Here is a 16,429-nt window from a genome sequence, read left to right as displayed (position 1 = left end):
AAAAATGAATTAATTATTGATTTCATGTCATTATTATTTTTCATCAACCACTATATTATTTAATTTTAATGATTCAACATTTAATTATTTAATTTTTTTTTAATTTTTTATAATAGGGTATCTAGTTTTTAATTAAACTAATCCTAGTTTTTATTAAACTTTATAATTTATTAATTAAATTTAATTATAATTATAAAAATTATTAAAAATTGTACTTAAAATTAATAAACTTAATTATAATTTTAAAATATTTATTTACAAAGAAATTCAATATAAATAAAAAATAATAAAAAATAATCACACGATGATATCTTACAATATTTGTTTTTTTTCATTAAAAAATATTCATTTGTCTTAATATTTTACGAAAAATCAAATGTATAAAATCTCTTTCTAATTGTATATTTTTTACATTCGAATATCTGCATAATGACTGTACCACTTGTTTCATGGATTTGCACGTATCAATGACAGATGTATGTTCTGAATGCAGTTTATTTTCTTATTCATTATTCTAATGTATTCTAATTCATTATTTTCTTTAAACAATCTTTATGTAACTTCTTTCACTAATAATAAACTCATCCTCCATACATTCCATGTATTTCTAAATCTTCACTCCAGTATTTCCAAATTTAAAAAAAAATATTCATAAGAAAATTTTATCTTCTTATCATCTATATTTAATTTCATAGTGAACAAAAGTGAAACAATTAAAAATTTACATATATGCATATCAATGCCTATAATTTAATATAATTTCCTATTAATATTTCATGCATTAAACTTGAGAATTATTTACTGAAATCCAACTTCATTTCATTGTTAATAAGAAATAATATTTATAAATAAAACATGTTCAACAAGTTATGTGCGTCAATATTGATGCTCAATAGCAATTAATTTATTTAATTAATGCATTTAATTACGTGTATTGAATTCAGACATAGTGCACATATAAATTGATGAATTATGATTTTTTGTATAATCAATAGACGACAATTCGAATAACGAAAATATGAATAGTAAAACAAAATATTTTATCGAACAAATTTAGTGATTTAGTATCATTTCTAATATCATAATAATAAATTCTTATAAATAAATAAATAATAATAAAGTCTACATGTACTGCCAATGCAAGACAAAATCAGCCAGGATTCTTGTTTGAATAAAACATCTATATAATATATAAATATATCCATTGTTATTTTGGAGTCACGCACTCACAAAGTTTTGATTTTAATACAATATATGATATACAGGATTTTAGAGACTTTTATAAAAAAGTTTAGAAAAATCTTTAATGTTATAACATTCATGACTTTAGAACGATATCTCGCAAGAATTAATAAGAAGATAGATCAATGCATGAATGTTAAAGATGATAGAAGAAAAAATGTTTTTAAAAATATTAATTAATGGACAATATAAATATCAAATATATATACAATCATATATTTTAAATTCCACATACTATTTTTATTCAAAATAAAACGATAAAAAAAATAGTGTGTGAATTTTTAGGAGTTTATTTTAAAGAAAAATTAAACAAATTTCATAATAGCGATTCGAATTTGTAAAATTTCAAAAGATAAAAAACAAATTAATTTTTTTACTGTTCTATATAACAACAATCTTCTAAAAAATGAAGATCAAAATCGTAAAAGTAGAGATTTCACGCTTTAAAATAAACCGAAGCATTGTTTTCTATAAAGTTACAATTCAAGTATCGGCAATTTTTTTTCAACATTTAATATTCTATTAATTTTATGAAGTAATTTATTTATTTATCAAGATGAAAAGAAACTGATAAATGACATAATCAATAGAATTATTGCCTAAAACTGGAACAACACAACAAAATTTTTAAGTATTTAAGACTGATTTGTCTAAAGCATATAAATGTTAAAATTACTTTCATGAGAAAATTATTTTTTTTAAAAATCTAATAATTGAATAATTATTTTTATTATAATTAATTTGTGTAATTTTTATTGTATTAATATTGTATTGTCTTATCCTTTTATTTGGCTAAGTTTTCTTTATATAAATTAATTAATTAAATATTTGTATAAAATATATAGAATCAAATTTATTCGTCATTCGTCAAAATGAATAACGTAAAGATATAGCATAAATGAACTATCAATAATACATATTACATTTAGAAAAAAATAATACATTACAGCTCATTAAATTAAAAAATCAGTGAAAATTCAATTCGAATTTGTCATTAGGCCTTCTTCTGGATATTTTTTCTTAATATCGACGAACGAATTAGTTCTCTTCAAATTTATACGTAATATTAAATAATTACAAATAAAATTATCATAAAATATAACACATAGATTATATCATCTGATCAACGCATTTCATTATCGTTCACTTCGTTATACTGATCGTAAACACTAATGAATTGATTATTTATAATTAAGAAACTCCAGAAGAAAATCCTGATTTACTGATTTATATTGGCTTGATTTTTTTGATTAACCATAAATAATATTCGATGTAATCTCTTTTCTGTTATTATACAAGCTTTCGTTTGTTATACAATATTTGTTTTATACCATTCTGATATTGATGTTAGATAGAGCAACATGAATTCTCGTTACCATTTCCTCCGTTTAAAGTTGATGGATAACGATACACTTCATTTTTCAAATATTTCCAAAAAAAAAAAAAAAAACAAGATTTCATATCCTGCCAATTCTGTCTCGAAAGATTTCATCTAAATAGGCCTAGATATTTTTGACATTATGAATTATCATATTGAAAGACCATGTTTCGAATCTGTAATAGAATTTCTTCTAAAATAGAATTCAAAAAGAACATCTTCTAAAAATATTTTATACATTTAGCCTATTATCAAACATATACATATATAAACCCAATATATAATAATATCAAATGCTATAAAGATGATTAATGAACTTGTACCGAATGTGGACGAAGCGTAAAAGAGCGCTTCATCTGTTTGTAACACGATTTTTTAGAACGAAGGATTCCGTTCCATTTTTTCCAATAATCATCTCGAATGTTTAAACCGTTGAATATATTTATACATGTACAATCTATTATGCTGTTTAAGAAGGCAATATATCGACTGGAACAAAAAAAAGACATTTATTATTAAACAAATATTTTTTAAATTAAATAATAATAACTAATCTTATACTTTTCTTCTCAGGTGGCTGATGTTGCAAACGCTAACAGTAGCGTTTTTTTCTATCATGGACGATCTCCGTTTCCTTAAATTATTAGTGTTATTATGTAATAATCAATAACCTGAAATTCTTTGTCATTGGGCCCATAATATATTAAAATATTCCATATTTGTCCATACGATAAACATGCACTGTGATGCAAAGTTTGCTGAATTCATAAAGCTTCTAAAAACTTTATTTAGTCCAAATAGTTTAAGAGTTCACAAATTTCTGATTATCTTCAAATTTATAGGAATATTTTTGTTCTTCTCCACATTTATTTTAGTGCATTCCTCATTGAAGCACACAATGGGCCAACGACATTTAATTAAAATTTCTAAAATTAGACTGAGGAGAAATACTGTAGAAAAATACAATATAGAATCCGTCATTCCATTGTTCAAGAAAATTAATTAAACGTTTCAACTATAGAATGATGTTGAAGAATTGTCATTGAGATTGACATGATTTGAAAATATTGTCTCAATGTCTTATTCATACTTTAATTACGTTATGTTGACATGAGTCTCCTGTGCATAGGAACAACAACAAAAAGAGACTCTTTTACGTTCAGAAGACAGCACTTATCATCATGGCTTACATAATTTCTTCTTATCATGGTGCTTCTTATCTCGATATTTGAAATATATTCGCCTAAAATACAGAATGCATCAAGAAATATCAAATTCAGAAAAGATTCATAAAAATGACATTTTATCTACATGCTTACTCCGATAAAATTATTTTGGCTGATATTCTTTCGAATGATCTTTTAGAAGAAGACATAGAAAAAAACAATTGATTTGCTCAGCTTTGTCTACGTTTGTCAAAGTAGGATTATCAAAAAAACAATGTGAAATTATCAAATTGAATGAAAAAAAATTATTTATTATGTTGTTCTCTAAAAAGCTAAAAAGATTACTATCCTATTCAATTATATATAGTAATTTAAACTTGTGCTGAGATCAAACTTCAATATTTATTAAATCAATTAGTCGTTTCTTGTTAAATTTAGAAGAGGTATTAAATAATACCTCTAAATGATAGAAAATAAAAAAAGTAAATTAAAATTAAACAATAAGATTGTCATGAATTGAAACTAACAATTTAAACAAAAATTTGATAGTAATTTGATTGTAGTTCTTCAGATTGCAATATATTTCAAAATATTAATTATTATTATTAATTATTAGTATGCTTACAATTAATTTACAATTAATTCTTTTTTTAACATTCAATAAATAAAATGTTATTTGACAAAATGTCTATTAATATCATAAATGAATAAATAAATTACAAAGTCAAATAAATGAATTAAATGATACAAAAATTGAAGAAAATTTGTTTAATTTTTATTGTTTTTATTGTATTTTATTGTTTCCAATTATAAATGTGCATTATAGAAAAATGTGCAATAAATAATATTACAACTATGAAATTTTATATAATTTAATAACTTATCAAAAATAGGAGATATTAATTCTTAAATTCATTAAAATTTGGTTTATCTATTTTGCATACAAAAATAAAATTTCTCGAAACTTTATTATATATTTTTCATTCAAATTATGTAAAAAATAATAAATAAGATCTCAGATAATATGTGATTAAATGAAGAAAAAGTTATTTGCAAATATAAAAATAATTGAAAAAATTTTTTAAATCATGAATTAATAAATACAACAATAGGAATTGATCAAATTAATATCCACACTTAAAATTATTTTAGAAATAATTTCAAATGGATTTAAAATTGCAAATATATGTAAAAATTTTCAGTGTGTACCAATTATATGTACATTCAATTGAATATATGTATATTCCACAGGCAAAATTATGTACAAAAATATTCAAAACAGGCTTATAATATGAAATAAATATTATCAATAGATTTTCATTTACTTCGATTCCTCTACTCTCAAACTAATAAGACTAATTCCAAGAAAAAGTTATTTTCGAAAGAAACATTAGAATTAATTCTCCTTTTTTATTATATCTATAGATGAAAATAAAAATTTAAAATTAAATTTTATAAAATTTTTATTTAATTTTAATATAATTTTATTTAATTTCTGCTGGTGCTTACATTTATTTTATGAATTTTTGGTGAATTTTATCTAGATTATGAGAATTTGAAGAATATGTGAATTTTATTATAACTTTGTCCGACATTTCGAATATTATGCAACGCCTGCAACTGGTTGATGATAGCCTATACTATAGCAACTATGATTTATATAATTAGTTATAAAGAAAAAAGAAAAGAGAAAAGCGATAAGATATGAAATTCAACAAAAAGAGATAAATAGAAAAAGAAAGAGGAAAAAACTGAAGTATCTTTTCAAGACAATAATGGTTACATTAAACTGCATTAAGGGAAAAATTTTATATATGAAAGTATTATGATTAAAAGTAAAATAAAGTTGGATGACATTAGCATTGCAAATCCATAAAGAAGATTTGATTTTTGAGATTTCAGACTTAAAAGAAATTGCGCTTATTGATTAATGATTAATAATGGAATAAACTGAACTATTAATAGTTTATTTTAAAAATATTATAATATATCTAAAATTTTTATCAATGATAATTTATCTTTTTATTTTTTATGTATACATTTTTTAATTTCTTTGCTCTTGTTGGAGATGCTATTATTTGCATCAATTTAGAAACATTCAATCTATCTAATTCGCGTAAATTTCTATGACAAAATTCTTAATTCTTAATTCTTAATTCTGCAATTTTCTTAACTCTTTAAATCTTCACTTAATAATTTTCATTAAAAAGTTTTTAATTCTCCTTAACTTGTTGTATTTGACTATTTGTTTAAACCAAGTTTGATTTTGATTTAAGAATAAATTACAGTATTTCTTTGCTTATTATTCTTAAACCGATATCTCAAATTTTTTCATTTTTGATTTTCAAATTTTTTTTCTCCAGTGAATATTCTTCAGAATTTAATAATGTGGCCTTCAAAAAATTAAATTTAACGTCATTACATCTTCATGTTTTATAATTTCATACAACTATGTCATCGTTATAATTTTAATACCTGTTTATAAATAATAATATATTTATTAATAATAATAATTTTAATACCTGTTTATAAATAAATTTCAAAAGCGCATTATAAAATATAATTTTATAATTTTTAAAACAAATAACAAAAAATTTTTTGTTATACAAAAATTCAAGCAACAAAAAGAAAGCGATCAAACAAGCATTGAATATGATAGTTAAAATGAAATTATAAAATTTATTAAAACATTAATTAAATCATTGGCATATTTAAACAAAATAAAAAAATTACATGTGATTTAAAAATGAATGTACTTCATTAAAAATGAATATTGATATGAGGATGTATAACAAACAGAATGTAATGTAATGTAAGCAGAAATTTGATAATGAGACAGATTTTGATTCACAAATCATAAAATTCAATGATTCTTGATTGATTTTTAATAATAAAAATATTTCACATTTTTTTTAAAATCCAAATATTTTTATAATAAATAATTTCTAAAATAAATAGTTATAATTTTACTAAATAAAATTTATTACTATATTGTAAAAAAATAATATAATTTTAAATTACATTCATGGTAATATTGAAAAAATACTATTATATTTAATCAATTATATAAATAATATATAATAAATATCATATAATTTATACATAATACAAGTAAAAATTATACATATCTTCTTTTGTTAATTATTTTAATAAAAATTACATATATATTATATTATATTATATATATATTATATATATTAAATATATTATATTTAATAAAAATGATATATATATATCTTATAAAATTGTTTTTTAAATTATTAACTTTTTATTATATTATACATTTTGTTTATAAATATAAAATAAATATAAAATTTCATATTCTATTGAAAAAAAATTGATTCATTATAATATTAATGACAATCATTTAAAGATAGAATATAATATACATATGCTTAATAACTTTTTAATTATATATATTTTATATATTATATTTCTTAAATTTTAATAAAAAAATTAATAATTATATTTCCTAAAAGATATTTTGATTATTCTAAATTATCAATTATGTAATATTTTATTAAATATTAAATTTGAATTTTACTAAAAAATATTCAGATATTTGATATAAAGATAATATTAATAATATTCTTATAAATTATAATATAATATATAATATAATATATAATATAATATAATATATAATATAAATTAATAATATTCTTAAAAATCAATAATGTAATTAAAAATATAGAAATTTTTCATTATTCGTTATTTATAAAATTGCAAATAATCGTATTATTCTCAAATATTAAAAGAATTAATAATAAAGAAAAATATAAAAAAAATAATGTTCATTCATTTTAAAAATAAAATTATTTGTTATAAGTATAATAAAAATGAATATTTATATTTCATAAAAAATAAGAATAATTATAATAGTAATTATATATAATAACTATTAAAAAATATTTAATTTGATAAATTATTGAATTATTTTTTTCAATAGTATATCTATATATGCATACGTATATATTTATTCAATGTTATTTTTTTATGATATAACATAAACATGATCATATATATTAGAATTGTTTAACTTACCTTTTGCTTTATAATTAATTAGATAATACTTATTCATTTTTTATAATTATTTAGATGTTCATTATTATTGCAATTATATATAATATAATCTTATTTTGTTATAAAGAACTAAATTAGACAAAAAATAAAATCAAAACCAAAGAACACGTGTAAATTCTGTAATTGTTATTCTACCATATACAGAGGAAGAAAAGAGGCAATACAAAAATAGACTTTTTTTCTATTACTTACTAACTTGTAATAATACATAACCTTTCTTGTAATGTGACTTTTGCTCACATGACACATGTGTGTTTATTTTTATGAATGTATTAAATTTTTCAAAATCAAAGAATCAGATTCGTTACAAATGTCAACCTGCTAACTCTACAATCATATAAATCATTTAAGTCATCATTATTTCCCTATATATATTATAAATATTTCGAAATATTCTTCCTGTAAGTAAATTATTCAAAATTACTAATAATTTTATTGATATTTTATTAATATTTACATATTGATACGATTATTTTACACTAAAATCTATAAATTACATATAATTATAACAATATGAAATTTTTCTTATTTATTTATTTTTATAAAAAATAATACAGAAAATATTAAAATATTATCAAATTATTATACATATTATACTGTTTTAATAATATTATTTATTTATATTTCTATTTTATTTCTTAAATAAAAACAAAATAAATTTGAATTATTTTTGAATTATTAATTGTAATATATATATATTCTATACATATTCTATATGTATTCTGTATATTATAATACTATATATATTATATAGAAATATGCATTGTTATATACAAATAAAGTTCTTAAATGTGTATATATAACTTAAATGTTTGCACAATTAAATTTAATACCTAATTTTAATATTGTTTAAGCTTATTAATCTAAAATGTTATCTTTTATAAAGTTGAAGAGAATATATATTTTTCTGTTTTTAAAAAAAGCCAGTTCTGTAATCTCATAAATAGCTAAAATCAGTTTTGAATTTAACAATAAGAATATAATACTTATCATATAATAATAGATAATAAAAGAATATGTGATTAAAGTTAAATAAAAATTGCATTCATAATTGAAATTATTTCTTATTGTTTTTTCTTATAAGTCATCCTATGTATCATTCTATGATATAATTTGATCTAAGAATTTCACTGTTAATTTATTTTTTATTGTACAAAATTCTATAACTTGCTTGGTATTTATAAAAAATTCACTATTAAACAATCTTTTTGGACTTAAAAAAACAAATATTATGATTTATACATGAAGAATATTTGTATTAATAAATTTATTATATTGATTTGTAATATTTATTCATAAATATAAAAATATTTTTATTCGTATAAATTTTTTCATATAAATCCTTTTTTGGTTATTAATATAAAAATATACAAAAAATAAATATAACAAATAGTTTTTATTTTTATAATATTATGAATTTGATTATTAAAAAGTAAGTTTTTATTTTCATTTTTTATTTTTTTTTATTATTAAAGTCTTATAAATAGATTACCAGTTTTAATTATTCTATTTTTTATATTTCTATCATATATTTTTCATTTTTTTTTTATTTTTCTTTTCTTTGACTTCAATTAGAAACTAAATATTAATCTTAAATATATTTGCATTTTATGATATAATTGTTATAATTGATGCAATTGTTTCATTTTATTCCATATTTCAAGTGATTTCTTTTATATTTCTTTTAAAGAAAATACAAATCATTTCCTTCAAGACTTCATAATCCGTTAACTTTAATCATTATCATTAATCCATTAACATAATTCATTATCTTTAATTCTGTATATCTGTTACAGATTTTTTTCTTTAATAATTTTTGACACAATTTTATTAGATAAAATAGCTTAGATAAAAATTAGATTATATTTTATTATTTTTAATAAAAACATTTTTTATAAATTTGGAATTATTTCAAATCTTGTTCTTTATCCATTATTTTTTTTGTCTAAATTTATATTACGTATTATTATATTTTATTTTTTTTCCATAGTTGTTAAATCTTCTTCTGAATATAAATATTCAATGTGGAAATGAAAAATATGGATTAATAGTTAAAAAATTTATATCTATTTTATTAATTTAAAATACTTTATTATATTTTTACAAATATCAATATGAAAATGCAATGTAACATAAATCATACTATTATAAAATAATATTAAAAAAATTAATTAAATTAATAACATAAAGGAAAATTTTTTAAATATGGAAATGCCCTATTATAAATTTATGTTTATAATTATTATAATATTATAATAATTATAATGTTAAGAATATTGTTATATTGTTAAAGGAAACATTCAATGAAATATTTTGCTATTGAATTTCAATTACTCTATTACTTACAAATAGTTTTAAGTGTTAAGTTTTTAGTTTTATAGTGCTAAGTTAAAGAATCGTTAAAGTAGCATTAGAAACAGTTAAAAATAAGTCCTAGAAAAGATCGTTCAATAAATAAATAAATAAGAAAACGTAATAATTAAAAAGAAATCCAAAAATATTATAATATTGAATTGAAAAATTTACAATCGTATATAAATAAATACTAATAAAATAATTTTTTAAGAAGTAAAAAATTATTATATATGAAAAACTGATAAAACAAAAGGATTTGCAAAATACATAAATATTTGAATCTTGAAAGAAAATCATTTTTACAATTGAAAATAAATTTGATATCCTCTGACTTCGATGATCATTTAAGATAATGCAAAAATCATGAAAGGATTCAAAATATTTGCAATTTCTTTAAATATTATCATTATTTTTTTTTATTTTATTTTTGCAAAATTTTTGAAATATATTTGAAATTCATTTTACAAATTTATATTATTCAATGAATCAAAATTGTAGAATTTTATTTTGTTCAATAATACAGAAAAAGTTTATTGTTAACATTTAGTATAATGTTTTTAGCAATAAAATGATATATATGATTCAAATATCAGAAAATCTAAAAGATCTAACCGAAACGAATCTCAAAACAACCTAAGAATAACAAAATAATTATTATACAAAATGTTATTCAAGATAATGTGTGCGTTATTCAAGATAAATACATACAGATAAATTTTAAGATTTTTGGTAAATGTTTAATTTTAGTTCCTAGAAATTCAAAAATTTCAATCACAATCAATTAATTTAATATTTTAATAATTAATTATATTTATAGATATAACTAACATTATCGAGCCAAGAGACGTAAGAAGATAGCGAAAGAGAAGGGAGTCGATTAGTAATGACTTAATGACTTGTCGGTTGAAATTGTTAGAAATCGCTAGACATGAAGCTAATATTCTATAGATGGAATAATATACCAATGTTTATGAAGATAACAAAAAAAAAAGAATCTCTCCTTACGAAAAATTTACATTAACATTAACATTCTTATCTTAAATTTTTTAAAAATTTTATAAACAATGTATTGTAATGATTTTTTTTGCATGATGATTTAAAATTATTTTATATCATCGATTCATCCAGCCTAAAATTTATATAATTTAATTTATAATAAATAATAATAAATAATAATAATTTATATAAATTTATATAATTAAATTTATAAATCTTAAATCTTAGTGAATCTTAAATAAACTTTATACTAATGTTTTTAAATGCGCTATTATTTATTTTTCACATTTATAACAACTTAAGATCTTGAAATTTAAAAAACGAAAACTTGGCTATCACATTTTCTTGTAATCTATCATTCTTTAATATTACTAATGTTGAATCTTGAACTTCATTAATAGAGCAAATGTTTTAACAACACAAATATTTTATTTCATTTTTTAATTCATTCTCTTTTTGCTTGTATTATAATTGTATAACATTTATAAATTAGAGAACATTTTACATAATTATTTATATTTAGCAAACTAAATTATCCTATATATTTATGATAGTTCAGCTTAGAATTTTGCTTCTTGAATATCCCAAAAAATAGATTCTGTATCATTCATATCCAAATAAAAGTTAGCTTTACTGATGTATAACTGACGAACACAATTATTTATGCAATAGGAATCAAACAAAATGGACAATCGATGATATTCGTTACAATATCTTAAAATTATCATAGAATCAATTAAGTGCTTATTGTACAAGGATAAATATCCTTTGTATTTCTTAAAAGACAAGAAACTCTGTTTTAAGTCAAGACATAATGTGAAAAATTGTGCAAGCAGTATAAAAATGTACGGAAAAATGATAATATCTTATAAAACATGATCATATCAGCATTTTCAATTTTGTGAATGCTTTTTAATTATAAAAATAGATACACAGTATTTTATCAATTGCTATAGTTTACCAACAATTGCTCATAAATCCACCTTATTAAAAAATTTTACAAGAAAATGATTCTTTGTCGCGCACATCTAGAATGAGATTACAAAGCTTCTATTGGAATTTGTTTTGACTAGTCGGATTTATGATAAATAAAAAAGTTCAAGGAAAAATTTGACGATTGATTGCGATCCAATAAGTTTATACATCAGTATGAAAGATATGAAAGTAAGGATTAAGATACGCTTGATTGAGAAAATCATATAACAGCCAAACGATAGCTTTCAATTTCTGTTATTATAAATATATTGTACCATAAATCAAGAAAAAAATCCTCAAAAACAATAATTAATTTTGCTCGCATTTTTCCTTGCTATCACTATGTCTTGGTTTCATTTTTTTATTGTCTTGCCTTCTAGAAAATTATAAAATTCAAACAGAATACGCAATCTCGATGTTCAATAACAGATATTCAATAACTTTGTTTTAATCCAATCCTGACTTCCAAAATCTGAAATCGATGTTTTGATCCGTTCTGACTTATTCTAGAAATTGTTGTATTGACATACCACAATGTGGAATTGGAAGATTTAATTTGGCAAAAAAAAACGTATTTTGAATAACGCTAACACGAATTAATTATTGGAATTATTTAAATAATTCATGTTTCTAGTAGAAGAAATCGACTCTTATAAATCTTTAGCAACGAATTTTGGCAATAGTCATTTTGAAATTAACATTTCGAAAGACTTAACAAAAAGAAAAGAAATAATAAGAAACATATGAAGTCAATAATAAAGATTAAGAACAAGTTCTAAAAGCAAATATTTTTAGAACATGAAATTCAAATTTAGAAAAAAATCAGATTAGTATATCTAATTCTTACACAAATACAATCTCTATTATATTATACATTAAAGAATAAGAGCACCATAGCATATGACAGATCACACTATTACTTGTTATAATCGTATAAAATAAATTGTATTCTCATCAGATACATATGGAAATAATTGGGTTACATAAAAATAAATTTCGCTTAATGTACAATTTGTATATTCAGATTAATAAGAAAGATTAATATAATTAATATTTAATTATTTATATATTTATATATATTTATATATAATTATTTATATATTTATATATTTATATATAATTATTTATATATTTATATAATTAATAAATTCCAATAGTCTCTGTGAAAAATGTTCTCATTAATATTTTCAGCTGAATATAATTACGAACAGTTTCGACAGATTCCTTTTAATAATTTATGTGTTTTAGGATAGTGAAGAGGATTTGCGCACATCTTTAAAAAATAGATAGTAAAACATATTAACGAGTATTGAATACCTTCTTTGGATTATTAAGAGGACGATCATAAAATGTTCTGAGGAATATTTCGAAAGAGTAAAATGGGGAAAATGGAAAAACTACAATGGCAGCTTCTATGAAATTTAGAGAAAAAGAATAGTTACAGCAAAATTATTAAAAGAATTATTACACTTCGTTGGTCATATATTCTGCGATTTTAAATAAATATGATAAATCTAAACTTCAATCAAACATGCCAACAAAAAAAGCAATATCGTTGAAAATAAATCCGAAAAAAAACACATAATATTTTTATCCGTTAATCAAATATATACAAATACGAATTATATATTAAAACTAACTTTCATATTAAAACTAAGGAACCATTTTAATCAAAAAAAAAATTTTATAATTGAATAAAAAAAACGTGAAATACCTATAAAGTTTAAACAAAACATGAAAAAGCGTATATAGGAATGTTCATTTTTGTCAATCAATGACTATCATAAATATAGTTGCAATAAAAAGAAAAAAGAGTTTTGATATAATACTGGTGAGGAATGTCTCGTTTATCTTTGTCAGTTAATAAATATCATAAATATAAATGTGCTAAAAAGACAGAAGCGATTTGTTATAATATTATTTATGAATGTTTCCTTCATCTTTGTTAGTCAATGAACATCATGAATATAGTTGCAAGAAAAACAAGGAAGCATTTTGTTATAAATGTATACAGGAATGTCTCGTTTATTTTTGTCAGTCAATAAATATCATAAATATGGCTGCAATAAAAATAAAGAACCGTCTTGTTATAATAGTGTATAAGAATATCTCGTTTATTTTTGTTAGTCAATAAACATAAATATAAATGCGGTAAAAAGACAGAAGCGGTTTATTATAACATTATTTATGAATGTTTCCTTTATCTTTGTCAATCAATGAAAATCATCGATAAAATAGCACAGATCAAAGAACAGGCCAAAATTCCACCTTCGGCTAAATATTTTAGCGAAATAACAATTGTTGGAGGAGCATTATTATAATAATTTATAGAAATGTTTCGTTCATTTTTGTCAATCAATGAACATCATAAATACAGATAAGATAAAAAGAGATAAAAATAATATATAGGAATGTCTCGTTTATTTTTGTCAGTCATTTAAAATCATCGACAAAATTACTCTATGAAGGTAGACATTAAATTATGGATGAATATCTTAGCGAAATGACAGATGTTGGAGGACCATTATTATAATAATTTATAGAAATGTCTCGTTTATTTTTGTCAGTCAATGAACATCATAAACATAGTTGCAATAAAAACAAGAAGCGTTTTATATATGTACAAGAATGTCTCGTTTATTTTTGTCAGTCAATGAACATTATAAATATAATTGCAATAAAAACAAAAAAGCGTTTTATTATAAATGTGTACAGGAATGTCTAGTTTATTTTTGTCAATAAATATAAGTATAAATGCGGTAAAAAGACAGAGGCGGTTTATCATAACATTATTTGAGAATGTTTCCTTCATCTTTGTCAGTCAATGATAATCATCGATAAAATAGCATAGATCGAAGAACAGATCAAACTTCCACCTTCGGCCAAATACCTTAGAGAAACGACAATTGTTAATGGAGTATTATAATAATGTATAGGAATGTTCATTTTTGTCAGTCAATGAAAATCATAAATATAAATGCGAAAAAAGAAGCGGTTTGTTATAACATTATTTAGGTTTTGCATTTTTGTCAGTCAATGAAAATCATTGATAAAATTGCTCAGATCGAAGAACAGGGTAGAAACAAGCAGTTTGTTATAACATTATTTAGGGATGTTTCCTGCATTTTTGTCAGTCAATGAAAATCATTGATAAAATTGCTCAAATCGAAGAACAGGGTAGTAGACTTCCAATTTCGGACGAATATCTTACTGAATCAACAGTTGTCGGAGGAACATTATTATAATAATTTATAGAAATGTCTCGCTCATTTTTGTCTGTCAATGAACATCATAAATACAATTGCAATAAAAACAAGGAAGCATTTTGTTATAAATGTATACAGAAATGTCTCGTTTATTTTTGTCAGTCAATAAATATCATAAATATAGTTACAAGAAAAACAAGGAAGCATTTTGTTATAAATGTGTACAGGAACATCTCCTTTATTTTTATCAGTCAATAAATATCATACATATAGTTGCAATAAAAATAAAGAAGCGTCTTATAATAATGTATAGAAATGTCTCGTTTATTTTTGTTAGTCAATAAATATAAATGCGATAAAAAGAGAGAAGCGGTTTGTTATAACATTATTTAGGAATGTTTCCTTCATCTTTGTCAGTTAATGAAAATCATCGATAAAATTGCTCAGATCGAAGAATAGGATAGATTTCCAATTTCGGGCGAACATCTTAGCAAAATGACACTTGGAAGAGCATTATTACAATAGTTTATAAGAATGACTCGCTTATTTTTGTCAATGGATATCAAATATATATTTTCGCTAAAATATTGAAATGATTTATTATAATAATGGATAGGTATGTCTCGTTCATTTTTGTCTGTCAATGAACATCAAAAATACAATTGCAATAAAAACAGGAAAGCTTTTTGTTATTAGTAATGGATAGGAATGTCTCGTTTATTTTTGTCAATCAATGAACATCAGAAATATAATTGCAATTAAAAGAAGAAATATAATTTACAAAATTGCTCTAAAATCGTAAAACAGAGCAGCTTTAAAAATACGGGCAAATATGTTAGCTCATAAAGAACAGTTGATGGACGAGTTATTTCGCATGATAATGAATAGGAACATCTCGTTTATTCATGTCAACCAATTAATATCATCGTTAAAATTGTATAGATCGAAGAATAAAACATTTCCAATATTGTACGAATATCTTAGATAAACCGTTGCTGAAGGCGGTAATAATAAGGCAGAGACGATTT

The 16,429-nt window shown here is 20.9% G+C and overlaps 2 protein-coding genes across 14 annotated transcripts in view; one reads left to right on the top strand and one right to left on the bottom strand.

The window, feature by feature from the left end:
• LOC133667184 (uncharacterized) overlaps nt 1–16,429 on the top strand; it is a 153,371-nt gene that overhangs the window by 87,307 nt on the left and 49,635 nt on the right. For 2 of the 3 annotated variants that reach the window (XR_009832431.1, XR_009832432.1), the window contains one exon: nt 13,444–15,747. The exons of the other annotated variant lie outside the window; for it this stretch is intronic. The gene's annotated coding sequence lies outside the window, so the exon portion shown is untranslated. Of the gene's footprint in view, nt 1–13,443; nt 15,748–16,429 lie in introns of those variants that run through there. 3 annotated transcript variants of the gene reach the window in all.
• The window catches only part of LOC107993986 (farnesyl pyrophosphate synthase-like), a 75,317-nt gene that overhangs the window by 35,032 nt on the left and 23,856 nt on the right, over nt 1–16,429 (bottom strand). For 5 of the 11 annotated variants that reach the window (XM_062084006.1, XM_062084011.1, XM_062084007.1 and 2 more), the window contains 2 exons: nt 3,182–3,863; nt 2,944–3,109 (listed from right to left, as the gene is read on the bottom strand). The exons of 4 other annotated variants lie outside the window; for them this stretch is intronic. The gene's annotated coding sequence lies outside the window, so the exon portion shown is untranslated. Of the gene's footprint in view, nt 1–2,943; nt 3,110–3,181; nt 3,864–3,939; nt 4,207–7,830; nt 8,279–16,429 lie in introns of those variants that run through there. 2 more of the 11 variants (XM_062084014.1, XM_062084015.1) reach the window with 2 other exon arrangements.

Source organism: Apis cerana, linkage group LG13 (assembly GCF_029169275.1).
Source record: "Apis cerana isolate GH-2021 linkage group LG13, AcerK_1.0, whole genome shotgun sequence".
Lineage (NCBI taxonomy): Eukaryota > Metazoa > Arthropoda > Insecta > Hymenoptera > Apidae > Apis > Apis cerana.
Note: the sequence above shows the minus strand (reverse complement) of the source record. Positions and strands in the feature narration are given on the sequence as shown.